Raw genomic sequence first — 27,755 nt, 5'->3', positions numbered from 1 at the left:
AAACCCCTCATTTCTAACTTCAACACTAACCCCAACACACCCCTAATCCTAATCCCAACTGTAGCCATAACCCTAATCCCAACCCTAACCCCAACACACCCCTAACCACAACCCTAACCCCAACACACCCGTAACCCTAATTCCAACCCTAGCCCTAATTCCAACCCTAACCCTAAGGGTATGTGCCCACGTAGCGGATTCGTGTGAGATTTTTCCGCACGACTTTTGAAAAATCTGCAAGTAAAAGGCACTGCGTTTTACCTGCGGATTTACAGCAGATTTCCAGTGTTTTTTTGTGCGGATTTCACCTGCGGATTCCTATTGAGGAACAGGTGTAAAACGCTGCGGAATCCGCACAAAGAATTGACATGCTGTGGAAAATACAACGCAGCGTTTCTGCACGGAATTTTCCGCACCATGGGCACAGCGGATTTGGTTTTCCATAGGTGTACACTGTACTGTAAACCTGATGGAAAACTGCTACGAATTCGCAGCGGCCAATCCGCTGCGGATCCGCGGCCGATCCGCTGCGGATCCGCGGCCGATCCGCTGCGGATCCGCGGCCGATCCGCTGCGGATCCGCGGCCGATCCGCTGCGGATCCGCGGCCGATCCGCTGCGGATCCGCTGCCAAATCCGCACATGCCATAACCCTAACCCTACCCGTAACCCTAACCCTAGTTCTAACCCTAACCCTAGTTCTAACCCTAACCACAGTGGGAAAAAAAAAAAATATATATTTTCTTTATTTTATTATTGTCCCTATCTATGGGGGTGATAAAGGGGGGGGTTTATTTATTATTTTTTTTATTTTGATCGCTGTGGTAGAAGCTACCACAGCGATCAAAATGTACCTGTAAGGAATCTGCCGGCCGGCGGGCGTACTGAGCATGCGCCCGCCATTTTGGAAGATGGCGGCGCCCAGCGAGGAGACGGCCGGACACCGGGAGGATCGGTAAGTATGAAGGGGTGGTGGGGGGGTGGATCTGAGCACAGGGGGGGTGATCGGAGGACGGGGGGAGCGGACAGCAGGACGGGGGAGCGGGCAGGAGCACGGGGCAGCGGAGCACAGGACGGAGGGGACCGGACCCCATAACGGAGCGGCGGGGGGGCGATCGGTGGGGTGGGGGGTGGTCACTTCAGGTTTTCCAGCCATGGCCGATGATATTGCAGCATCGGCCATGGCTGGATTGTAATATTTCACCTGTTTTTTAGGTGAAATATTACAAATCGCTCTGATTGGCAGTTTCACTTTCAACAGCCAATCAGAGCGATCGTAGCCACGGGGGGGTGAAGCCACCCCCCCTGGGCTGAAGCACCACTCCCCCTCTCCCTGCAGATCGGGTAAAATAGGAGTTAACCCCTTCACCCGATCTGCAGGGACGCGATCATTCCATGACGCCACATAGGCGTCATGGGTCGGATTGGCACGGGTTTTCATGACGCCTATGTGGCGTCATGGGTCGGGAAGGGGTTAAAGATGGATCCTCAGAGTTTGGCTGCAGGTTTAAATAATCTTGCTACGAAGGTTCAAAATTTACAAGATTTTGTTATACATGCTCCTATTTCTGAACCTAAAATCCCTACACCAGAGGTGTTTTCCGGAGATAGATCTCGGTTTTTGAATTTCAAATATAATTGTAAATTATTCCTTTCTCTCAGACCTCACTCCTCAGGAGATCCTGTCCAGCAGGTTAAGATTGTAATCTCTTTGCTGCGAGGTGACCCTCAAAATTGGGCATTTTCATTGGCACCAGGGGATCCTGCGTTGCTCAATGTGGATGCGTTTTTCCTGGCTTTAGGGTTGCTTTATGAGGAACCTAATTTGGAGATTCAAGCTGAAAAAGCTTTGATAGCCCTATCTCAAGGGCAAGATGAAGCGGAGATATACTGCCAAAAATTTCGTAGGTGGTCTGTGCTTACTCAGTGGAATGAGTGCGCCTTAGCGGCAAATTTCAGAGAGGGCCTTTCTGATGCCGTTAAAGATGTTATGGTCAGGTTCCCTGCGCCTACAGGTCTGAATGAGTCCATGACAATGGCAATTCAGATTGATCGGCGTTTGCGGGAGCGCAAACCCGTGCACCATTTGGCGGTATCTTCTGAAGAGATGCCAGAGAAAATGCAATGTGACAGAGTTATGTCCAGAAGCGAGCGGCAGAATTATAGGCGTAAAAATGGGTTATGCTTCTATTGTGGTGATTCTGCTCATGTTATATCGGCATGCTCTAAGCGTACTAGGAAGGTTGACAAGTCCATTTCAATTGGCACTTTACAGTCCAAATTTATTTTGTCTGTAACCTTGATTTGTTCATTATCAGTTATTACCGTGGATGCCTATGTGGACTCTGGCGCCGCTCTGAGTCTTATGGACTGGTCCTTTGCCAGGCGCTGTGGGTTTGATTTAGAGACTCTGGAAGTCCCTATACCTCTGAAGGGTATTGATTCTACACCTTTGGCTTGTAATCAACCACAGTTCTGGACGCAAGTGACAATGCGTATGACTCCAGACCATCAGGAGGTGATTCGCTTCCTTGTGTTGTACAATTTACATGATGTTTTGGTGCTTGTATTACCTTGGTTACAGTCTCATAACCCAGTCCTTGACTGGAAGGCTATGTCTGTGTTAAGCTGGGGATGTCGGGGGCTCATGGGGACACTCAATTCCGGCATTTTTGTCTGATTATCGTGATATTTTTGAAGAGCCTAAGATTGGTTCACTCCCTCCTCACAGGGATTGTGATTGCGCCATAGATCTGATTCCTGGCAGTAAATTTCCAAAGGGTCGTTTGTTTAACCTATCTGTACCTGAACATGCTGCTATGCGCGAGTATATTAAGGAGTCCCTGGAAAAGGGACATATTCGTCCTTCTTCATCACCTTTAGGAGCCGGTTTTTTCTTTGTCTCTAAAAAGGATGGCTCTCTGAGGCCTTGTATTGATTATCGTCTCCTGAATAAAATTACAGTCAAATATCAGTATCCGTTGCCTTTGCTGACTGATTTGTTTGCTCGCATAAGGGGGGCTAAGTGGTTCTCTAAGATTGATCTTCGTGGGGCGTATAATTTGGTGCGAATTAAGCAGGGGGATGAGGGGAAGACTGCATTTAATACGCCTGAGGGCCATTTTGAGTATTTGGTAATGCCTTTCGGCCTTTCTAATGCACCTTCTGTCTTTCAGTCCTTAATGCATGATATTTTCCGTGAATATTTGGATAAATTTATGATTGTGTACTTGGATGATATTTTGATTTTTTCTGATGACTGGGAGTCTCATGTTCAGCAGGTCAGGAGGGTTTTTCAGGTTTTGCGGGAGAATTCTTTGTGTGTAAAGGGTTCAAAGTGTGTTTTTGGGGTTCAAAAAATTTCATTTTTGGGGTATATTTTTTCCCCTTCTTCTATTGAGATGGACCCTGTCAAGGTTCGGGCTATTTACGACTGGACGCAGCCTACTTCTCTGAAGAGTCTCCAGAAATTCTTGGGCTTTGCTAATTTTTATCGTCGATTTATAGCTGGTTTTTCTGGCGTTGCTAAACCTCTGACGGATTTGACTAAAAAGGGTGCTGATGTTGCCAATTGGTCCCCTGCTGCCGTGGAGGCCTTTCGGGAGCTTAAGCGCTGCTTTTTGTCTGCCCCTGTGTTGCGCCAGCCTGATGTTTCTCTTCCCTTTCAGGTTGAGGTCGATGCTTCCGAGATCGGAGCGGGGGCGGTTTTGTCGCAGAAAAGTTCCGACTGCTCAGTGATGAGACCTTGTGCGTTCTTTTCGCGAAAATTTTCGGCCGCCGAGCGAAACTATGATGTTGGTAATCGGGAGCTTTTGGCCATGAAGTGGGCATTTGAGGAGTGGCGTCATTGGCTTGAGGGTGCCAGACATCAGGTGGTAGTTTTGACTGATCACAAGAATTTAATTTATTTGGAGTCTGCCAGGCGCCTGAATCCTAGACAGGCACGTTGGTCGTTGTTCTTTTCCCGGTTTAATTTTGTGGTCTCGTACTTACCGGGTTCTAGGAATGTGAAAGCAGATGCTCTTTCTAGGAGTCTTGAGCCTGACTCTCCTGGGAATTCTGAACCTGCTGGTGTCCTTAAGGATGGAGTGGTTTTGTCTGCTGTCTCTCCAGATTTGCGACGTGCTTTGCAAGAATTTCAGGCGGATAGACCTGATCGTTGTCCGTCTGGTAGACTGTTTGTTCCTGACGAGTGGACCACTAGAGTCATCTCGGAAGTTCATTCTTCTACTCTGGCAGGTCATCCGGGAATTTTTGGCACCAGAGATTTGGTGGCTAGATCCTTCTGGTGGCCTTCCCTGTCTCGAGATGTGCGTGTTTTTGTGCAGTCTTGCGATGTGTGTGCTCGGGCCAAGCCTTGTTGTTCTAGGGCTAGTGGGTTGTTGTTGCCCTTGCCTATTCCGAAGAGGCCTTGGACGCACATCTCTATGGACTTTATCTCGGATCTCCCTGTTTCTCAGAAGATGTCTGTCATCTGGGTGGTGTGTGACCGTTTTTCTAAAATGGTTCATTTGGTGCCATTGCCTAAGTTGCCTTCCTCATCTGAGTTGGTCCCTCTGTTTTTTCAAAATGTGGTTCGCTTGCATGGTATTCCGGAAAACATCGTTTCTGACAGGGGTACCCAGTTCGTGTCTAGATTTTGGCGGGCAGTCTGTGCCAGGTTGGGCATTGATTTGTCCTTTTCGTCTGCATTCCATCCTCAGACCAATGGCCAGACGGAGCGAACTAATCAAACTTTGGAGACTTATTTGAGGTGTTTTGTGTCTGCGGATCAGGATGATTGGGTTGCCTTTCTGCCGTTGGCGGAGTTTTCTCTTAATAATCGGGCTAGTTCTGCCACTTTGGTTTCTCCTTTCTTTTGCAATTCAGGGTTTCATCCGCGTTTTTCATCTGGTCAGGTTGAATCTTCGGATTGTCCTGGAGTGGATGCGGTGGTGGATCGGTTGCATCGGATTTGGGGACAAGTGGTGGATAATTTGGAATTGTCCCAGGAGAGGACTCAGCGGTTTGCTAACCGTCGTCGTCGTGTTGGTCCCCACCTTCGCGTTGGGGACTTGGTGTGGTTGTCTTCCCGTTTTGTCCCTATGAGGGTTTCTTCTCCCAAATTTAAGCCTCGGTTCATCGGTCCTTATAGGATTTTGGAGATTCTTAACCCTGTTTCCTTTCGTTTGGACCTCCCGGCATCTTTCGCTATCCATAATGTGTTCCATCGGTCGTTGTTGCGGAGATATGAGGTACCGGTGGTTCCTTCTACTGAACCTCCTGCTCCTGTGCTGGTGGAGGGTGAATTGGAGTACGTCGTAGAGAAGATCTTGGACTCCCGTATTTCCAGACGGAGACTTCAATATCTGGTTAAATGGAAAGGCTATGGTCAGGAAGATAATTCTTGGGTAACTGCCTCTGATGTTCATGCCTCGGATTTGGTTCGTGCCTTTCATAGGGCTCATCCAGATCGCCCTGGCGGTTCTTGTGAGGGTTCGGTGCCCCCTCCTTTAGGGGAGGGTACTGTTGTGTATCCGCTTTTTGGGCTCCCCTGGTGGTTGCTGGTGGTACTGGTGACTTGTTTGCACTTTGCTGCTTCTGTTCACCTGCTTCCATCAGTGGTTGGGAGTTTCCTATTTAGCCTTGCTCTCCAGTCATTTCCTTGCCGGTCATCATTGTAACCAGAGCCTTCGGTTGCATGTTCCTGCTACTAGTCTGCTGATCAGCTAAGTGGACTTTGTCCTTTTGTTTTGTACCTTTTGTCCAGTTTGCAGTTTTTGTAATTCTCTGTAGCTGGAAGCTCTTGCGGGCTGAAATTGCCACTCCTGTGTCATGAGTTGACACAGGAGTCTTAAAGTAATTTCAGGATGGTTTTTGAAAGGGTTTTCAGTTGACCGTGAAGTCCTCTTTTGTATCCTTCTGCTATCTAGTAAGTGGACCTCTCTTTGCTAAATCTACTTTCATACTGTGTATGTCTTTTCCTCTTAATTCACCGTTATTACATGTGGGGGGCTGCTATCATCTTTTGGGGTATTTCCCTAGAGGTAAGCCAGGTCTGTTTCTTCCTCTACCAGGCGTAGTTAGTCCTCCGGCTGGCGCGTGGCATATAGGAAGCCGTAGGTATGCTTCCTGGCTACTGTTAGTTGTGTGGTAGATTTAGCTCACGGTCAACTCGAGTTTCCATCACCCGAGAGCTCGTTCGTTACTTATATGTTTCTTACGTTCCCTTGCCATTGGGAACCATGACAGGACACATGACATGACATATGATATATTCCTTGTGCAAAATATGCACATAATCCAATTTTCATATACTGATGATGACGCAACACAAATACTATCTGGCTCTAATATGGATATTACATTTTTAAGTAAACCAACGATTGATATGTTGAGGAGGAAATGGGAGAATGAAAAGAGGAGGTTCATTTCATTTGAACTCAATGCCACGACCTTGACAGAATATTTCAAGGTTAGAAGGCTCCCACGTGGGTTGCAGCCACATTTAAGGCCAACCCTTTTTCCTGACAACACACAATTCTGTACAAAATTTGAGGCTATCTCAAATAAATTTGCATTTGTTATTATATTACTCAATATTGAGTTCTTGAATAAAGAATTGGATATAATAAAAAGAAATATTGCTGAATGGGAAGATCAGTTGAAGATACAGCTGACAGCACAGGATTGGGGTTCCCTTAAAACTAAGACTGATGAGAATCTGGCTAAATTTAGAACTGACGTTGAAACCACTAAAAGAACTAAGTGGTTTAGAGACATGCAGGATTACAAGGTGGGCCGTGTGTTCTCCTGGGGCCCGGCCAATTCTCCAATAATACCAGAAGAGGTAAACCCATGACGTCCAGGAGACGTAGGAAACCGCAGGAGAGGAAATATTCTAATTTTGGGTTTACCACAGCCGAATCTGATTCTACAGATGATTCCAATATGGGAGGAATGAAGGGAGCTCATTTTTTAGAGCCAGAAAGAATGGACAAACCTACCCCAGGAAACGTGGTCGGAGAGGCGGCCGTAAGCACAGGAACCAAGGGGCATCCCAGAGAACAGAGACAAGGGAGAACAGCTACAATGAAAACGAGGAATTTGAAGAACAATTGACAGATAACAAAGAACTGATGGTAAATATCTTGTCTACTATATTGTCTGAGATTGAACTTAAAATTCTATCTAAGTGACTGTATTTTTGTCCGTCAAATAACCCAGATTGGTTTGGAATAGAGATTGATTTACAAGCTTTTTCTAGGAGGTTGAGATTGTCATCCTATTTTTCTGATAAAACCAATAGTATAAATATGGATGATAATAATTCTATACAAAGTTTTTCTTTAAAGGAATTAGGATTATATAATAGGAGTATGTTTCAGCCACCTACTAGAAATCATTTTATTGAGTCGTATATTGAATTGATACAGAGTGAAGTTGAAAAACTAAAAAACACCTATAAACCTCCAGTGTATCAGAATATGACATTAGCTGAAAAGAAAGCTGTGAACAATCTGGCAGATAACACTGCGTTAACCATCAAAAGAGCCGATAAAGGCGGGGCAGTGGTTATTATGGATATTTCCAAATATAAAGCTGAAATACTTAGACAATTGGGCGACCACCTTGTATATGAGAAGTTATCTTGTAATCCTACTTTGCGTTTTCAAAAGGAATTACAGCTTGTGGTCAGTGACTCCCTAGTCATGGGACTCATTGATTGTGGATGCACCAGTAATATCGGTGCTATATGTGTTACCTATAATCCACAAGGATTTATTCAACCCCCGGGTAGACCGATAGTTTCGGGGAAGGGTTCATTATTCAGTAAGACTGCCATCTTTCTGGATCGAGTGTTACGCCCCTTTGCTGTGTCAGCACGGTCTTTCATTAGAGACACAAATGATTTCCTTGATAAAATTGAGGATGTGACAATTTCAGATACTTCCATCTTGGCATCGTTCGATGTGACATCATTGTACACATCGATTGAACATGGGAAAGGTCTTGAGGCTGTTGGTTGTGCGCTATCGGGCTCTGACGTGGCCCCAGAGTGTGCACAGCTTGTCCTCACACTGTTGGAGCTCATCCTCAGGAGGAATTATTTCCTCTTTGGGGATGAGTATTACCTTCAGTTGAGAGGTACCGCCATGTGGTCCAATGTGGCCCCAACTTATGCTAACATCGACATGGCTGTATTTGAGGACAGGTTTGTCTACCAATCCAACCTCTGGCGCCACATCAGAGCCTGGTTGCATTATATTGACAATATTTTTGTGATATGGGATGGCAGCTTGACAGAACTGGGAGCCTTCCATGATAGCCTCAATGGAGTATACTCAGAATTACAGTTTACGTTAACACACTCAACAGTCCAAATACAATTCTTGGACACTTTGGTTTACAAGGATGGAGGTAGATTGAAGACCGGTATTTTCATAAAAGAGACAGATAGGAACAGCTTGTTGTTTTTTGACAGTAATCATCCAAGGAGGAGGGTGGATTCACTCCCCTGGAGTAAATTATTAAGAGTACGTAGGATAGTGTCTGATGAGAATATGGTAGATCAATGGTTAAATGACATGTGCTCTAAATTTGTGGCAAGAGGGTATCCTAAAAAAGGAGTGGATGAGTTCAAAACAAAGGCCCAAAACTCTTCACGGGATAGTGTCCGAAAGAAAACCTCCATGAAACGTTCGTGTGAACTTATCCCATTTGTATCCACATATAGCTCAGTCAGTAATCGTATTAGTGGGATCATAAAAAAACATTGGGCCCTTTTACAACGTGGTTTACCCCAGGTGTCAGGTTTTAGATCATTTCCTATGATGTCCTATAGGAGAGGAAGGAATTTGGGTGACAAATTGGTTAGATCAGATTTTGGTACATCCAAGGTATCAGGTCAACAGACTTTAAGCGCACAAAGAAACGGGAATTTCCCATGTGTTGGCTGTGCTTGTTGCAACAATATGCTGAAAGGAGATTTCTTTTGTCATCCCCATACTGGGAGGAAGATCTATTTAAAAAAGAGATACACCTGTACATCAAGTTATGTCATCTATATGATTACCTGTCCCTGTGGCCTTACATATATTGGAGAAACCACTATGGAAGTGAGGGCCCGCATCAGTAAGCATAAAAGTACCATCAGGACGGGGCTTACTGAATTGCCGGTCCCCAGACATTTTCTGGAGAGCAAACATTCGGTAAATCAACTAAGATTTAGAGTCATAGATAGTGTTCCAACCTTAAGAAGGGGAGGGGATAGATTACGGATGCTTAAGACTAAGCAAATGAGATGGATCTATACCCTGGGCTCATTACAACCTAAGGGTTTGAATATAGATTTTAATTTACATATGTGTACCCTTAATATATGAGGATCCCTTTCTCACCGTTGTTGTCGTCATTGTTTTTATGCTGGTTTTATGACACGGGGGTATCTATATGTGTTTTAATATATGTTTTTGCTTTATTCGATATGGACAATGAATGTGATAGTCGGTGGACGGAGGATTCAAGATTTGGATTATGTGCATATTTTGCACAAGGAATATATCATATACAAAGCATGGAGATGCCAGATTTTCTGCCTCCTGTCTATATTCTGACTGTCTTATTATGTTTGTCAAATGTGTGTTGTTTTTTCCACTGTGTTGTCCTATTGTTGATTTATATGATTCTGTCCCTTTAATATTGTGGATCGTTATTTGTAGTTCATTTGCGCCTCTCGAGCAGCTGATCTGAATGGGGATCGTAGGTGGTCACTATTATGTGATGCAGGCTAGTGTCGCGTTTAGGTGTGTTTCCATCTCAATATGAGTTGGAGCACTGTTGTAGCGCGATGTGCCTGCTCATATGTATTGTGGCTGCTATCGCGATCCATAGCTCAGTGCTGTTGCCGGGTTATGGACGCATTATGCTGATGTGGGAAGCGCCATGTTGTTTACTGGCGTCCCCCGGGTAACCGGTCTGGGTGGCGGTCACATGTGACCGTTGTTGTGTGACGCGGATATGCGTCATGTCTGGGCGTGGTCCATTCCGATCATGTGATGGAGCGCGGCGGGGACGTGGTGCGCCTGCGCTAACACACTATGGTCCGTATGATGATCTGTGACTCAGCGGTTATGCCGGTGAGAGGACGCTGGGCGATGATGAAAGCATGTTAATGGTAAGCTAATATGCTTGATTGGTTAATGAAGTAACACCATATTATATGAAGGGAGTGGATAGGTTGTTCGTCCTTTTAGCGCCGATAGCTTTTATTGGCTCCAATTAAACAGGAATTCTGCAACAGAAAGTGATCTATTGGTAGAAGATCTCTATGGGAACGAAGATGCATCCCGTGGATTTGTGGACTATAGGATAAAACAAAGCATTGATCTATATTTGTATTTTATAATAATAATAATAATAATAATAATTTTATTTATATAGCGCCAACATATTCCGCAGCGCTTTACAACTTATAGAGGGGACTTGTACAGACAATAGACATTACAGCATAACAGAAATCACAGTTCAAAACAGATACCAGGAGGAATGAGGGCCCTGCTCGCAAGCTTACAAACTATGAGGAAAAGGGGAGACACGAGAGGTGGATGGTAACAATTGCTTTAGTTATTTGGACCAGCCATAGTGTAGGGCTTGGGTGTTCATGTAAAGCTGCATGAACCAGTTAACAGCCTAAGTATGTAGCAGTACAGACACAGAGGCTATTGACTGCATAAAGTGTATGAGAACATGATGCGAGGAACCTGATTATGGTTTTTTTTTTTTTTAATTTTTAATTAGGCCACACAGGGATAGTTAGGTTAATGCGTTGAGGCGGTAGGCCAGTCTGAACAAATGCATTTTTAGGGCACGCTTAAAACTGTGGGGATTGGGGATTAATCGCATTAACCTAGGTAGTGCATTCCAAAGAATCGGCGCAGCACGTGTAAAGTCTTGGAGACGGGAATGGGAGGTTCTGATTATTGAGGATGCTAACCTGAGGTCATTAGTGGAGCGGAGGGCACGGGTAGGGTGGTAGACTGAGACCAGAGAGGAGATGTAGGGTGGTGCTGAGCCATGGAGTGCTTTGTGGATGAGGGTAGTAGTTTTGTACTGGATTCTGGAGTGGATGGGTAGCCAGTGTAATGACTGGCACAAGGTAGAGGCATCGGTGTAACGGTTGGTAAGGAATATGATCCTGGCAGCAGCATTCAGGACAGATTGGAGCGGGGAGAGTTTGGTAAGAGGGAGGCAGATTAGTAGAGAGTTACAATAGTCCAGACGAGAATGAATAAGTGAGACAGTAAGAGTTTTTGCAGAGTCGAAAGTAAGAAAAGGGCAAATTCTAGAAATATTTTTGAGATGCAGATAAGAAGAGCGAGCCAGTGATCGGATGTGGGGGGTGAATGAAAGCTCGGAATCAAGGATGACCCCAAGGCAGCGGGCATGTTGCTTGGGAGTAATGGTGGAACCGCACACGGAGATGGCAATGTCAGGCAAAGGTAGGTTAGTAGGGGGAGAGAACACGAGGTGTTCAGTTTTTGACAGGTTCAGTTTCAGATAGAGGGAGGACATGATGTTAGAGACAGCGGTAAGACAATCACTGGTGTTTTCTAAGAAGGTCAGAGTGAAAGCAGGAGAAGAGGTGTATAATTGGGTGTCGTCAGCATAGAGATGGTACTGGAAACCAAATCTACTGATTGTTTGTCCAATAGGGGCAGTATACAAAGAGAAGAGGAGGGGGCCTAGGACTGATCCTTGAGGAACCCCAACAGTAAGGGGAAGGGGAGAGGAGGAGGACCCAGCAAAACATACAGTGAAGGATCGGTCAGAGAGATAGGAGGAGAACCAAGAGAGAACGGTGTCCTTGATGCCGATGGAGCGGAGCATAGTGAGGAGGAGCTGATGATCCACAGTGTCGAATGCTGCGGAAAGATCCAAGAGAATTAGCATGGAGTAGTGACCATTAGATTTAGCTGTTACTAGGTCATTAGAGACTTTAGTGAGGGCAGTTTCAGTAGAGTGTAAAGAGCGGAAGCCAGATTGAAGAGAGTCGAGAAGAGAGTTATCTGAGAGATAGCGGGTAAGACGGGAGTGGACCAGGCGTTCCAGGAGTTTAGAGATGAAAGGAAGATTAGAGACAGGTCTATTATTAGCGGCACAGTTTTGGTCAAGGGAGGGTTTTTTAAGTAATGGATGTATGATGGCATGCTTAAATGAGGATGGAAAAATACCGGAAGTTAGGGAAAGGTTGAATATTTTTGTTATGTGAGAGGTGACAGCCGGGGAAAGGGACTGGAGGAGATGTGATGGAATGGGGTCACTGGTGCAAGTGGTCGGGCGAGAAGATGCAAGGAGCCTGCTTACTTCTTCTTCTGTAACTGGTTCAAAGTCAGAGAGTGAACTAGATGCAGTGGGGGAGGGAGGACAGTGCCTGGTATGAAGAGATTGGGAGATGATTTCCTGTCGAATGTGGTCAATTTTGATTATTATATTGATTTATATGGTGATGGTATGTTTATATAAGATTTACCTATATATCAGTGTCTGATGTTTGTTATTTGTTATATTGATGTATGGTATTTTAATGTGGGCTGTGACTTGATAGTGATTGGTGCCCTGCGTGGTATCCACACTATTTAAGACAGCCTTGGACACCATTTTGTATGCTTGAAAAAGACCGCTGTATGGTCGAAATGTCGCTTTATCATGGCTGAATAAAGACCTTTTCTACTTTATTACTACACCCGGCTGGAGCGCTGTTCTTCTGACTTGAATTTCAGCTCCAGTCCATACCTGGTGGAAAATGACTGTCCTTGGTTAGATTTGAACCAATAACCCAAGCAATGGAAACCTACAATGCTAACCTGTCGGAATAATGTTTATTATTGCATATATTACAACTACTGTTTACTACTGTTTATTGGTGCATGAATCTCTGTCTCCAACAATAGTGTTATATTGTCAATAACACATTGTCTAAAAAAAAAAGAGTACCAGGACGTTCCCGCTCACTGTTCACACTGTGTGTAGCTGGAGCACATTCTGCTTTCACTTTACAAGCTGGCAGACGAGATGCTAAGATCCCGAGATTAATTTTAATATCGTGACAGGCGGCCACAGGGCACAACGCTTTGTATGTGGCATCATACGTATGCATTTGCAGGACTGGATTACCTGACATAAATATGACAAAAATGGTAAACAGGGAAGGAATACCAATTTAATTATTGTGATATGAAAGGTTCTGTAGCTTTCTTATGTAATCTGCACTTCAATCCTATCTATCCATAATGCTTCCATCACTAGTGTTGAGCATTCCGATACCGCAAGTATCGGGTATCGGCCGATACTTGCGGTATCGGAACTCCGATACCGGGATTCCGATACTTGCCGCGTATCGGATACCGGAATCGGAAGTTCCAAGATTCAAAATGCAGAAATTCAGCCAATGAGAATGATTCCAAGTGTGGGCACATCCTGTTTAGCATGGAGGGCATGAAACTACTGGCAAGGCTGTGATTGGCTGCTGAAATGATGTCATGCTGCAGTTTAAAAGTCGCTGGCGCCATTTTGCGATCACTCTGCTGTGAATTCAGTTAGTGACAGGACGCTGTTTGCTGACTGAGGGACAGTTTCCAAAGGCTAATTTAGCAACCGCTGTGTTCACCTACTATTCACCTTGCTTTTGCCTTGTAGCGCTGTTTTCACAGCGATCTGCAAGGTCTGTGTGTGTGTGTGTGTGAGTGCAGCCCACTCTCTAGTCTGAGTGCAGCCACATAGGCCATCCATAGCTGGTTGTATTCAGTTCAGGGAGGGTGGTTCATTGCCTCATACTGTTCTTTTTTTTTTTTTTTTCAAGTAGTGTAGTCTGCTGCTAATTTATTCAAAAAAATCCTATTAGTGTCTTTCCACCCGTCTCCAACTAATTTGTGGAAAAACACTACATAGGATAAAGTAGAGGAGGGTTTTTGGGCCTTGCAGCGCCGTTTACAGCTGTCTGCACGGTCTCCGTGTGACTGCAGCTCGCCCTGTAGTCTGTGAGCAGCCATAGCCTGGTTGTCTCCAGCTCAGGGTTGTTCACTGCGTCATACCGCCAAATCAATTTTAATTTTTTTTCAAGTAGTGTAGTCTGCTGCTAATTTATTTAAAAAAATCCTATTAGTGTCTTTCCACCCGTCTCCAGCTAATTTGTGGAAAAACACTACATAGGATAAAGTAGAGGAGGGTTTTTGGGCCTTGCAGCGCCGTTTACAGCTGTCTGCACGGTCTCCGTGTGATTGCAGCTCGCCCTGTAGTCTGTGAGCAGCCATAGCCTGGTTGTCTCCAGCTCAGGGTTGTTCACTGCGTCATACCGCCAAATCAATTTTCATTTTTTTTCAAGTAGTGTAGTCTGCTGCTAATTTATTTAAAAAAATCCTATTAGTGTCTTTCCACCCGTCTCCAGCTAATTTGTGGAAAAACACTACATAGGATAAAGTAGAGGAGGGTTTTTGGGCCTTTCAGCGCCGTTTACGGCTGTCTGCACGGTCTCCGTGTGATTGCAGCTCGCCCTGTAGTCTGTGAGCAGCCATAGCCTGGTTATCTCCAGCTCAGGGTTGTTCACTGCGTCATACCGCCAAATCAATTTTCTTTTTTTTTCAAGTAGTGTAGGTTGCTGCTAATTTATTTAAAAAAATCCTATTAGTGTCTTTCCACCCGTCTCCAGCTAACTTGTGGAAAAACACTACATAGGATAACGTAGAGGAGGGTTTTTGGGCCTTGCAGCGCCGTTTACGTCTGTCTGCACGGTCTCCGTGTGACTGCAGCTCTATCTGTTGTCAGTTCAGCCCCCAAAAAATAAATAAATAATAAAGTTCACCAAACACACCAGTTACACCACTTTACATTTGTGTAGGCCACATTAGCTCATATTAAAGTCTAGTCCACACTTTAGAAAATTAGTGTTTCTTATACCTGTTAGGAGGAGTTGCTCAGGAATAAGCACACAAATCCGTTAGTACTTTTCTGCTTATCTTTATCAGTCAACCAAGATGAAGAAGGCAGTGAGTAAGGCACATGGGCGTGGGCGCGGAGCAGGGAGGGGACGTGGGGATTCTGTGCCTGCTGCGGGCACCGGTGACTCATCAGCACCCACTTTCACCAGGCAACAGTCGTTCATGCGCAGCTTTGTGTCAGAGCGCCGTACACCGCTGCTGCGTCAAGAACAAATTGAAGCTGTTGTCGGATGGATGGCAGCTAATGCATCAACTTCCATTAGTGCCACATCCTCTCAGACACAGAGCACTGGAGAGCAGCCATCTGTCTCTTCACCACCTGCCAAATTGCCCAGGCAGACAGAGAGCCCAGGACAGGAGCCGTCTCTACTTCTGTTCTCTGAATCTCTTGGCTTGGAAACAAGGGGCCAGCCAAGCAGCATTGGAGAAATGGAAGAAGAGGCAGGGTGCAGTGATGCCCAACAGCTTTTTCTGTCTTCCTCTGAAGAGGCGGGTGGGCCAGTGGCTCCGGTCACCACATTGCAGGCCGCATCAGCTGATGATGACACTCAGGTGCCACTTACTGGTGCGTGCTCTGCTGCTGAGACTACCCAGGAGGAGCAGTTGGGGGCAGAGGGTAGTGTAGATGATGAGGTCCTCGACCCATCTTGGCGTGAGGGACAGGAAGGTGGTGGGAGCAGCTCTGAGGAAGAGATTCCCCGTACGGCCCAAAGAGGGAGAGGGAGGGGGAAGACTGCGGATCCTGCAGCCTCCGCTTTGGCACCCGTTAGGAGCATGTCTCTTCCAAAAGCCAAAAAGGGCGCTCCCAAGACTTGCAGTGCCTGGTCCTTTTTTGACACAGTTGCAGATGACATTTGCTATGTCAGATGCAAGGTGTGTCATCAAAAAGTCAAAAGAGGGAAAAATGTCAGCAACCTCAATACCTCCAACATGTGGAAACATGTGCGCAACAGGCACCCGGCGGAGTTAGAAAAACACACTGAAGAGGTAGGCCAACCAACAGCGGCAGCTACCACCTCTTCAGCTCGTGTTGCCTCTTCCTCTAGCTCACACGCAGCTGGTTCGGCTTCATCCCAGGATCGCCGTGGAAGAACCTCTGGCCCTGTTGTCCAGAGACCCGCTGTAATTCCACCCGCAGCACCACTTTCCCAGTCATCCACACACTCCCAGCCCAGTCTACAGCCATCGGTAGTACAGGCATGGGAGAAAAGGCGGCCTTTCTCGTCAAACCACCCACGAGCACAGGCTCTGACTGCAGGCATTGCCAAACTTCTGTCACTGGAAATGCTGTCATTCAGGCTGGTGGAGACTGACAGCTTCCGTGACTTGATGTCATTGGCAGTCCCACAGTACAATGTGCCCAGCCGCTTTTACTTCAGCAGGCAAGCCGTCCCTGCCCTGCACAAGCATGTGGAGGGACACATAAAACACGTGCTACTGAACGCCGTCAGTAGCAAGGTCCACCTCACCACCGATGCGTGGACCAGTCAACATGGACAGGGGCGATACCTTTCCCTCACTGCCCATTGGATTAATGTCGTTGAGCTGGGTACAGACCGTGCGAGTGGCGCAGGACGTGTCCTGCCCACTCCAAGGATTGCAGGAATCCATTCTGTACACATTGACTCCTCCTCTTACACCAGTTCCTCAGAATCATCGCTGCAGGAGCCGTCACAGTCCACCTCCACATGGACCCGTGATGAACGTGTACCTGTTACGACCGACATGAGCACAGCCGTGGCCAAACGTCAACAGGCCGTGTTGAAATTAATTTTTTTGGGGAATCGTAGCCACACAGCGCAGGAGCTCTGGAATGCCATCAAGCAGGAGAGCGATGTGTGGTTTGTGCCAGCGAATCTCCAGCCAGGCATGGTAGTGTGTGATAATGGCCGAAATCTGGTGGCAGCTCTGGGCCTCGGCAACCTCACTCACATCCCATGTCTGGCACATGTGCTCAATTTGGTCGTGCAGAGCTTTTTGAGGGACTATCCGGATCTTGATGCACTGCTGCACAAGGTCCGCCTAGAGTGTGCTCACTTGCGGCGTTCCAGCACGGCAAAAGCGCGCATTGCGGCTCTGCAGCGCCGACACCGCCTGCCGGAACATCGCATCATATGTGACCTACCTACCAGGTGGAATTCCACGTTACATATGTTGGAGCGGTTGTGTGAGCAGCAGCAAGCTGTAATGGAGTACCAGCTGCTTCAGGCGCAAAGAAGTCGCACTCAGCGCCGTACAGACTTCACAACCACAGAGTGGGCCACTATGAATGACGTCTGCCAGGTTTTGCGTCCCTTTGATTATTCCACGCGGATGGCGAGTGCAGATGATGCACTAGTCAGCATGACTGTCCCCCTTATCTGCCTGCTTGAAAAATCACTGCAAGCGCTAAGGGATGATGTTGTGGAAGAGGTGGAGGATGAGGATTCACCATTTCCATCATCTTCTGGACAGTCAGCGCCACGTGGTTCCTCACAAATGCGTAGGCAGGGGACAGTTTGTGAGGAGGATGAGGAGGAGTCAATGGAGGAGGAAGACGTCCGTCCAGAGGAGGGAGTTACCGAATTGTCCAGTACTCAGTGTGTACAGCGAGGGTGGGGTGATGACGAGCAGGCAGAGATCACGCCTCCAGCAGGGGACAGCGTTTCTTGGGCAGTTGGCAGTCTGCAGCACATGGTGGATTACATGCTGCAGTGCCTGAGAAACGACCGCCGCATCGCCCACATTCTCAACATGTCTGATTATTGGGTGTTCACCCTCCTCGATCCTCGCTACCGGGACAATGTAGAAAGCCTCATCACACCGTTGAACCGGGAGCGAAAAATGCGGGAGTACCAAGACACACTGGTCAATTCCATCATCTTCTCCATTCCAACTGAGAGAAGTTCTACTAGTGCATTCCAAAGCAGCTCAGTGCGTCCAGGCAGTGGTGGAGGCTCTGCACAAAGAGGGAGCAGAAGCAGTGCCTCTGCCCAAGGCAAGACCAGTATGGCCCAACTGTGGCACAGTTTTCTGTGCCCCCCACAAAAGTCTACACCATCACAGACGGCTCCAGTCAGCAGGAGGCAACGGTTCCGTCAGATGGTGACAGACTACATGTCTTGCCCTCTTGCTATACTCCCAGACGGCTCTTCCCCTTTCAAGTTTTGGGTCTCAAAGCTGGATACATGGCCAGAGCTAAGCCAGTATGCATTGGAGGTGCTGTCTTGCCCTGCGGCCAGTGTATTATCGGAACGTGTCTTTAGTGCTGCAGGTGGTGTACTAACTGACCGTCGCATGCGACTATCCTCCGATAACGTTGACCGGCTTACTTTCCTGAAAATTAACAAGGCCTGGATCTCGCAGGAATTTGCCACTCCTCCTCCTGATTAAATAATTAGGTCACTGTATACGTTATCCAGGTCTCCTGTTGTGTTCATCTTTCTACCACCTGAACTTAAATTCCTGGGCTCCAACACCGCCAGTTGAGGCTCAGAAGTGCCGTCTGCACAGTCAAAACATACGACCCAGTGTTATTGGGTTTCAGTAACGTCAGCTGATCCCCAGCTGTGTAGCCGGCAATGTGTCATGCGACCGCCACGCTGACACAACAACTGAAATGTAAGGGAATCTGTCCCCCCCCCCAAGGCGTTTGTTACTGAAAGAGCCACCTTGTGCAGCAGTAATGCTGCACAAGGAAAAGGTAGCTATTTTTGTTTAGCACCTTGCACACGCAGAACTTAACACTTATAAAATGTGTCCACTGATACCGTAACACCGTCCCGGAGGTGGGACTTTCCTTCGTAATGTGACGCAGCACAGCCGTCATTCCTACCCCCCGGCGCCGCGCACCCGCTCCTCAGCGTTGTTTGATTCCGTCCCGGAGCCTGCGCTGTTATGTTATCCCGTGGCCAGGCACACTTAGCGCTGCCCGTCTTCTGGCATCATTTGGTGTCAGGATGGCTGCGCCTGTGCGGCCGCGCTGGCAGAGAGCCCGCCTCGCAGTGTCTTCTGATTTAATCCCACTGGGGGCCTGGGATCCATGGACATGCGCAGTGCATATCTGAACCTCCACCTCTCACTCATCTCCCTATGGCTTCTTCAGACTGTTCGGTGTCAGCTGGTCCCTAATAGCATGCCACGGCCGTGACACCGCACAGTCTTAAGAAGCCATAGGGAGGGGAGTGAGAGGCGAGGATATGCACTGCGCCAGGCCCCCAGTGGGATTAAATCAGAAGACACTGCGAGGCGGGCTACAAACGCCTTGGGGGGGGTTAAAGGTTCCCTTTCGACTTTCTCAGGCTTCGGCCTACATTGTGTTCCTCTGCTTTTCCACCTGTCCCTGGGCTCCAACACCGCCAGTTGCCGTCCAGAAGTGCTGTACGCACAGTCAACAGTCGCTCCTCTGTTATTGGGGTTCAGTAACGTCAGCTGTTCCCCTGCTGTGTGTGTGGCAATCCCTCCTACCTCCTCCAACCTCCTCCTCCTCCACCTGTCCCTGGGCTCCAACACTGCCAGTTGCCGTCCAGAAGTGCTGTACGCACAGTCAACAGTCCCTCCTCTGTTATTGGGGTTCAGTAACGTCAGCTGTTCCCCTGCTGTGTGTGTGGCAATCCCTCCTACCTCCTCCAACCTCCTCCTCCTCCACCTGTCCCTGGGCTCCAACACCGCCAGTTGCCATCCAGAAGTGCTGTACGCACAGTCAACAGTCCCTCCTCTGTTATTGGGGTTCAGTAACGTCAGCTGTTCCCCTGCTGTGTGTGTGGCAATCCCTCCTACCTCCTCCAACCTCCTCCTCCTCCACCTGTCCCTGGGCTCCAACACCGCCAGTTGCCGTCCAGAAGTGCTGTACGCACAGTCAACAGTCCCTCCTCTGTTATTGGGGTTCAGTAACGTCAGCTGTTCCCCTGCTGTGTGTGTGGCAATCCCTCCTACCTCCTCCAACATCCTCCTCCTCCACCTGTCCCTGGGCTCCAACACCGCCAGTTGCCGTCCAGAAGTGCTGTACGCACAGTCAACAGTCCCTCCTCTGTTATTGGGGTTCAGTAACGTCAGCTGTTCCCCTGCTGTGTGTGTGGCAATTCCTCCTACCTCCTCCAACCTCCTCCTCCTCCACCTGTCCCTGGGCTCCAACACTGCCAGTTGCCATCCAGAAGTGCTGTACGCACAGTCAACAGTCCCTCCTCTGTTATTGGGGTTCAGTAACGTCAGCTGTTCCCCTGCTGTGTGTGTGGCAATCCCTCCTACCTCCTCCAACCTCCTCCTCCTCCACCTGTCCCTGGGCTCCAACACCGCCAGTTGCCGTCCAGAAGTGCTGTACGCACAGTCAACAGTCGCTCCTCTGTTATTGGGGTTCAGTAACGTCAGCTGTTCCCCTGCTGTGTGTGTGGCAATCCCTCCTACCTCCTCCAACCTCCTCCTCCTCCACCTGTCCCTGGGCTCCAACACCGCCAGTTGCCGTCCAGAAGTGCTGTACGCACAGTCAACAGTCGTTCCTCTGTTATTGGGGTTCAGTAACGTCAGCTGTTCCCCTGCTGTGTGTGTGGCAATCCCTCCTACCTCCTCCAACCTCCTCCTCCTCCACCTGTCCCTGGGCTCCAACACCGCCAGTTGCCGTCCAGAAGTGCTGTACGCACAGTCAACAGTCGCTCCTCTGTTATTGGGGTTCAGTAACGTCAGCTGTTCCCCTGCTGTGTGTGTGGCAATCCCTCCTACCTCCTCCAACCTCCTCCTCCTCCACCTGTCCCTGGGCTCCAACACCGCCAGTTGCCGTCCAGAAGTGCTGTACGCACAGTCAACAGTCGCTCCTCTGTTATTGGGGTTCAGTAACGTCAGCTGTTCCCCTGCTGTGTGTGTGGCAATCCCTCCTACCTCCTCCAACCTCCTCCTCCTCCACCTGTCCCTGGGCTCCAACACCGCCAGTTGCCGTCCAGAAGTGCTGTACGCACAGTCAACAGTCCCTCCTCTGTTATTGGGGTTCAGTAACGTCAGCTGTTCCCCTGCTGTGTGTGTGGCAATCCCTCCTACCTCCTCCAACCTCCTCCTCCTCCACCTGTCCCTGGGCTCCAACACCGCCAGTTGCCATCCAGAAGTGCTGTACGCACAGTCAACAGTCCCTCCTCTGTTATTGGGGTTCAGTAACGTCAGCTGTTCCCCTGCTGTGTGTGTGGCAATCCCTCCTACCTCCTCCAACCTCCTCCTCCTCCTCCACCTGTCCCTGGGCTCCAACACCGCCAGTTGCCGTCCAGAAGTGCTGTACGCACAGTCAACAGTCCCTCCTCTGTTATTGGGGTTCAGTAACGTCAGCTGTTCCCCTGCTGTGTGTGTGTGGCAATCCCTCCTACCTCCTCCAACCTCCTCCTCCTCCACCTGTCCCTGGGCTCCAACACCGCCAGTTGCCGTCCAGAAGTGCTGTACGCACAGTCAACAGTCGCTCCTCTGTTATTGGGGTTCAGTAACGTCAGCTGTTCCCCTGCTGTGTGTGTGGCAATCCCTCCTACCTCCTCCAACCTCCTCCTCCTCCACCTGTCCCTGGGCTCCAACACCGCCAGTTGCCGTCCAGAAGTGCTGTACGCACAGTCAACAGTCCCTCCTCTGTTATTGGGGTTCAGTAACGTCAGCTGTTCCCCTGCTGTGTGTGTGGCAATCCCTCCTACCTCCTCCAACCTCCTCCTCCTCCTCCACCTGTCCCTGGGCTCCAACACCGCCAGTTGCCGTCCAGAAGTGCTGTACGCACAGTCAACAGTCCCTCCTCTGTTATTGGGGTTCAGTAACGTCAGCTGTTCCCCTGCTGTGTGTGTGGCAATCCCTCCTACCTCCTCCAACCTCCTCCTCCTCCACCTGTCCCTGGGCTCCAACACCGCCAGTTGCCATCCAGAAGTGCTGTACGCACAGTCAACAGTCGCTCCTCTGTTATTGGGGTTCAGTAACGTCAGCTGTTCCCCTGCTGTGTGTGTGGCAATCCCTCCTACCTCCTCCAACCTCCTCCTCCTCCTCCACCTGTCCCTGGGCTCCAACACCGCCAGTTGCCGTCCAGAAGTGCTGTACGCACAGGCAACAGTCCCTCCTCTGTTATTGGGGTTCAGTAACGTCAGCTGTTCCCCTGCTGTGTGTGTGGCAATCCCTCCTACCTCCTCCAACCTCCTCCTCCTCCACCTGTCCCTGGGCTCCAACACCGCCAGTTGCCGTCCAGAAGTGCTGTACGCACAGTCAACAGTCCCTCCTCTGTTATTGGGGTTCAGTAACGTCAGCTGTTCCCCTGCTGTGTGTGTGGCAATCCCTCCTACCTCCTCCAACATCCTCCTCCTCCACCTGTCCCTGGGCTCCAACACCGCCAGTTGCCGTCCAGAAGTGCTGTACGCACAGTCAACAGTCCCTCCTCTGTTATTGGGGTTCAGTAACGTCAGCTGTTCCCCTGCTGTGTGTGTGGCAATTCCTCCTACCTCCTCCAACCTCCTCCTCCTCCACCTGTCCCTGGGCTCCAACACTGCCAGTTGCCGTCCAGAAGTGCTGTACGCACAGTCAACAGTCCCTCCTCTGTTATTGCGGTTCAGTAACGTCAGCTGTTCCCCTGCTGTGTGTGTGGCAATCCCTCCTACCTCCTCCAACCTCCTCCTCCTCCACCTGTCCCTGGGCTCCAACACCGCCAGTTGCCGTCCAGAAGTGCTGTACGCACAGTCAACAGTCGCTCCTCTGTTATTGGGGTTCAGTAACGTCAGCTGTTCCCCTGCTGTGTGTGTGGCAATCCCTCCTACCTCCTCCAACCTCCTCCTCCTCCACCTGTCCCTGGGCTCCAACACCGCCAGTTGCCGTCCAGAAGTGCTGTACGCACAGTCAACAGTCGCTCCTCTGTTATTGGGGTTCAGTAACGTCAGCTGTTCCCCTGCTGTGTGTGTGGCAATCCCTCCTACCTCCTCCAACCTCCTCCTCCTCCACCTGTCCCTGGGCTCCAACACCGCCAGTTGCCGTCCAGAAGTGCTGTACGCACAGTCAACAGTCGCTCCTCTGTTATTGGGGTTCAGTAACGTCAGCTGTTCCCCTGCTGTGTGTGTGGCAATCCCTCCTACCTCCTCCAACCTCCTCCTCCTCCACCTGTCCCTGGGCTCCAACACCGCCAGTTGCCGTCCAGAAGTGCTGTACGCACAGTCAACAGTCGCTCCTCTGTTATTCGGGTTCAGTAACGTCAGCTGTTCCCCTGCTGTGTGTGTGGCAATCCCTCCTACCTCCTCCAACCTCCTCCTCCTCCACCTGTCCCTGGGCTCCAACACCGCCAGTTGCCGTCCAGAAGTGCTGTACGCACAGTCAACAGTCCCTCCTCTGTTATTGGGGTTCAGTAACGTCAGCTGTTCCCCTGCTGTGTGTGTGGCAATCCCTCCTACCTCCTCCAACCTCCTCCTCCTCCACCTGTCCCTGGGCTCCAACACCGCCAGTTGCCGTCCAGAAGTGCTGTACGCACAGTCAACAGTCCCTCCTCTGTTATTGGGGTTCAGTAACGTCAGCTGTTCCCCTGCTGTGTGTGTGGCAATCCCTCCTACCTCCTCCAACCTCCTCCTCCTCCTCCACCTGTCCCTGGGCTCCAACACCGCCAGTTGCCGTCCAGAAGTGCTGTACGCACAGTCAACAGTCCCTCCTCTGTTATTGGGGTTCAGTAACGTCAGCTGTTCCCCTGCTGTGTGTGTGTGGCAATCCCTCCTACCTCCTCCAACCTCCTCCTCCTCCACCTGTCCCTGGGCTCCAACACCGCCAGTTGCCGTCCAGAAGTGCTGTACGCACAGTCAACAGTCGCTCCTCTGTTATTGGGGTTCAGTAACGTCAGCTGTTCCCCTGCTGTGTGTGTGGCAATCCCTCCTACCTCCTCCAACCTCCTCCTCCTCCACCTGTCCCTGGGCTCCAACACCGCCAGTTGCCGTCCAGAAGTGCTGTACGCACAGTCAACAGTCGCTCCTCTGTTATTGGGGTTCAGTAACGTCAGCTGTTCCCCTGCTGTGTGTGTGGCAATCCCTCCTACCTCCTCCAACCTCCTCCTCCTCCACCTGTCCCTGGGCTCCAACACCGCCAGTTGCCGTCCAGAAGTGCTGTACGCACAGTCATCAGTCGCTCCTCTGTTATTGGGGTTCAGTAACGTCAGCTGTTCCCCTGCTGTGTGTGTGGCAATCCCTCCTACCTCCTCCAACCTCCTCCTCCTCCACCTGTCCCTGGGCTCCAACACCGCCAGTTGCCGTCCAGAAGTGCTGTACGCACAGAGCCAAACACCTCGCAAATGTGTTAGTGGGGTTCAGCACCGCCAGCTGTTCCCCTGCAGTGTATACGGCAACGTGTACTGCGACCGCCACGCAGGCACGACAAGTTAAATTTAAGGGAACCTGTCCCCCCCCCCCCAGGCGTTTGTTACTGAAGGAGCCACCTTGTGCAGCAGTAATGATGCAAAGGGAAAAAGTGCCTCTTTTCGTGGTGCTCCTTGCAGATGCTGAACCTAACACTTATGAAATGTGTCCCCTCACAGCGTTCAACCGTCCGGTAGGTGGAACTTTCCTTTGTCATGTGACGCAGCACAGCCGTCATTTTTACCCCCTTGGCGCCGTGCGCCGCCTCCTCAGCGTTGTTTGAATCTGTCCCGGAGCCTGCGCTGTTAGGTTACCCCTTGGCCATGCACACATTTCGCGCTGCCTGTCTTCTGACATCATTTGCTGTCAGGCTGGCTGCGCCTGTGTGTGTGCGCTGTCCGAGATTCAGCCTCGCAGTGTCGTGTAATGTAATCCCACCGCGGGCCTGGGATCCGTGGCCATGCGCAGTGCATATCCTCGCCTCTCACTCCCCTCCCTACGGCTTCTAAAGACTGTTCGGTGTCAGCTGATCCCTAATAGCATGCCACGGCCGTGACACCGCACAGTCTGAAGAAGCCGTAGGGAGGGGAGTGAGAGGTGAGGATATGCACTGCGCATGGCCACGGATCCCAGGCCCGCGGTGGGATTACATTAGACGACACCGCGAGGCTGAATCTCGGACAGCGCACCCACACAGGCGCAGCCAGCCTGACAGCAAATGATGTCAGAAGACGGGCAGCGCAAAATGTGTGCATGGCCAAGGGGTAACCTAACAGCGCAGGCTCCGGGACAGATTCAAACAACGCTGAGGAGGCGGCGCACGGCGCCAAGGGGGTAAAATTGACGGCTGTGCTGCGTCACATGACAAAGGAAAGTTCCACCTATCGGACGGTTGAACGCTGTGAGGGGACACATTTCATAAGTGTTAGGTTCAGCATCTGCAAGGACCATAATTAAAAGAGCTAAGTTTACCTTTTCCAGCATTAGTGGTGTACACGATGGCTCTTCCAGCTACAAACGCCTGGGGGGGGGGGTTAAAGGTTTCCTTTCAACTTGCTCCAGTGCAGGCTTCGGCCTACACTCCGCTCCCCCTGCTCCTCCTACTGACCCTGGGCTCTAACACCGCCAGTTGGGGCCCAGATGTGCTAGCTGCACAGAGAAAAACAACTCGCCAATGTGTCAGTGGGATTCAGCACCGCCAGCTGTTCCCCTGCTGTGCAGCCGGCAACGTGTCCTGCGACCGCCACGCAGACACAAGAACTGAAATTGAAGGGAACCTGTCCCCCCTCCCCCAGGTGTTTCTATGTTTTACAGCCACCTTGTACAGCAGTAATGCTGCATGTGTGCAAGGTGGCTCATAAACGTATTCTCCTCGCACATGTGGAACTGAAAACACGTCTAAAATGTGTCCTCTGTGTGACCATTTAACCGTCCCGGTGGTGTGACTTTCCTTTGTAATGACACGCTGCAACCCCCTTGGTAGCGCTGCCCGTCTTCTGGCATCATTGTTTGGCTGCCTGCGCCTCTGCGGCCGCCCTGACCCACACAACACCCCTCGTTGTCTTATTTATTGGGACTGCGAGGGTGTGATTGACGGGCATGATCAGTGCATCAGTTCGCCTGTCCCTCATCTCCTTCCGCCTTCTGCGGACTGTGCGGCTTCATGGCCGTGGCATGCGATAAGGGATCAGATGACGCCGCACAGTCTGAAGCGGGTGTAAGGACCCGAGTGTGAGAGGCGAACATATGTGCTGCGCCAGGCCCTGAATCCCAGCCCCGCAGTGTTTTAACAATGTTAAGACACTGCGGGGCTGGGATTCATGGTCATCGCGAACCGCACCGGCCGACATTAAATGATGCCAGAACATGGGCAGCGCTAACAGCGCTAGGCCAGGGGATCACACGACAGCGCAGACTCCTGTACAGCAAATAACAACGCTCAGGAGGCTGCACCCAGCACCAAGGTGGGATTCTTGACATCTGTGCTGCGTCTCATTACAAAGGGAACTCGCGCCTCCAACACAGTTTGACTGTTTAAAGGGCTAAATGTTATACGTGTTTCATTCAGCGTGTGCAAGGAGCGAAATTAAAAGAGCAACCTTTGACTTGTGCAGCACTACTGCTGCATAAGCTGTGGCTCTTCTACTTTGTAACCCCTGAGGGGGGGTTAAAGGTTACCTTTGAAATTGGTTCAATTAGGCTTCGGCCTACACTCTGCTCCCCCTGCAGAGCCCTGGGCTCCAACACCGCCAGTTGGGGCCCGGTACTGCTAGCTGCACAGAGAAAAACACCAGCCAATGTGTCAGTGGGGTTCAGCACCGCCAGCTGTTCCCCTGCTGTGCAGCCGGCAATGTGTCCTGCAACTGCCACGCAGGCACAACAGACCCAAAAGCTGCCGCCAGTGCAGGCTTCGGCCTACACTCTGCTCCATCTCCTCCTCCTGCTGACCCCGGGCTCCAACACCGCCAGTTGGGGCCCGGTACTGCTAGCTGCACAGAGAAAAACACCAGCCAATGTGTCAGTGGGGTTCAGCACCGCCAGCTGTTCCCCTGCTGTGCAGCCGGCATCGTGTCCTGCAAAAGCCACGCAGACACAAGAACTGAAATTGAAGGGAACCTGTCCCCCCTCCCCCAGGCGTTTGTACGTTTTAAAGGCCACCTTGTACAGCGGTAATGCTGCATGTGTGCAAGGTGGCTCATAAACGTATTCTCCTCGCACATGTGGAACTGAAAACACGTCTAAAATGTGTCCTCTGTGTGACCATTTAACCGTCCCGGTGGTGTGACTTTCCTTTGTAATGACACGCTGCAACCCCCTTGGTAGCGCTGCCCGTCTTCTGGCATCATTGTTTGGCTGCCTGCGCCTCTGCGGCCGCCCTGACCCACACAACGCCCCTCGTTGTCTTATTTATTGGGACTGCGAGGGTGTGATTGACGGGCATGATCAGTGCATCAGTTCGCCTGTCCCTCATCTCCTTCCGCCTTCTGCGGACTGTGCGGCTTCATGGCCGTGGCATGCGATAAGGGATCAGATGACGCCGCACAGTCTGAAGCGGGTGTAAGGACCCGAGTGTGAGAGGCGAACATATGTGCTGCGCCAGGCCCTGAATCCCAGCCCCGCAGTGTTTTAACAATGTTAAGACACTGTGGGGCTGGGATTCATGGTCATCGCGAACCGCACCGGCCGACATTAAATGATGCCAGAACATGGGCAGCGCTAACAGCGCTAGGCCAGGGGATCACACGACAGCGCAGACTCCTGTACAGCAAATAACAACGCTCAGGAGGCTGCACCCAGCACCAAGGTGGGATTCTTGACATCTGTGCTGCGTCTCATTACAAAGGGAACTCGCGCCTCCAACACAGTTTGACTGTTTAAAGGGCTAAATGTTATACGTGTTTCATTCAGCGTGTGCAAGGAGCGAAATTAAAAGAGCAACCTTTGACTTGTGCAGCACTACTGCTGCATAAGCTGTGGCT

Source organism: Ranitomeya variabilis, chromosome 2, assembly GCF_051348905.1.
Source record: "Ranitomeya variabilis isolate aRanVar5 chromosome 2, aRanVar5.hap1, whole genome shotgun sequence".
Taxonomy (NCBI): Eukaryota; Metazoa; Chordata; class Amphibia; order Anura; family Dendrobatidae; genus Ranitomeya; species Ranitomeya variabilis.
The sequence above is the reverse complement of the archived record's forward strand: the minus strand, read 5'-3'. Positions refer to the sequence as shown.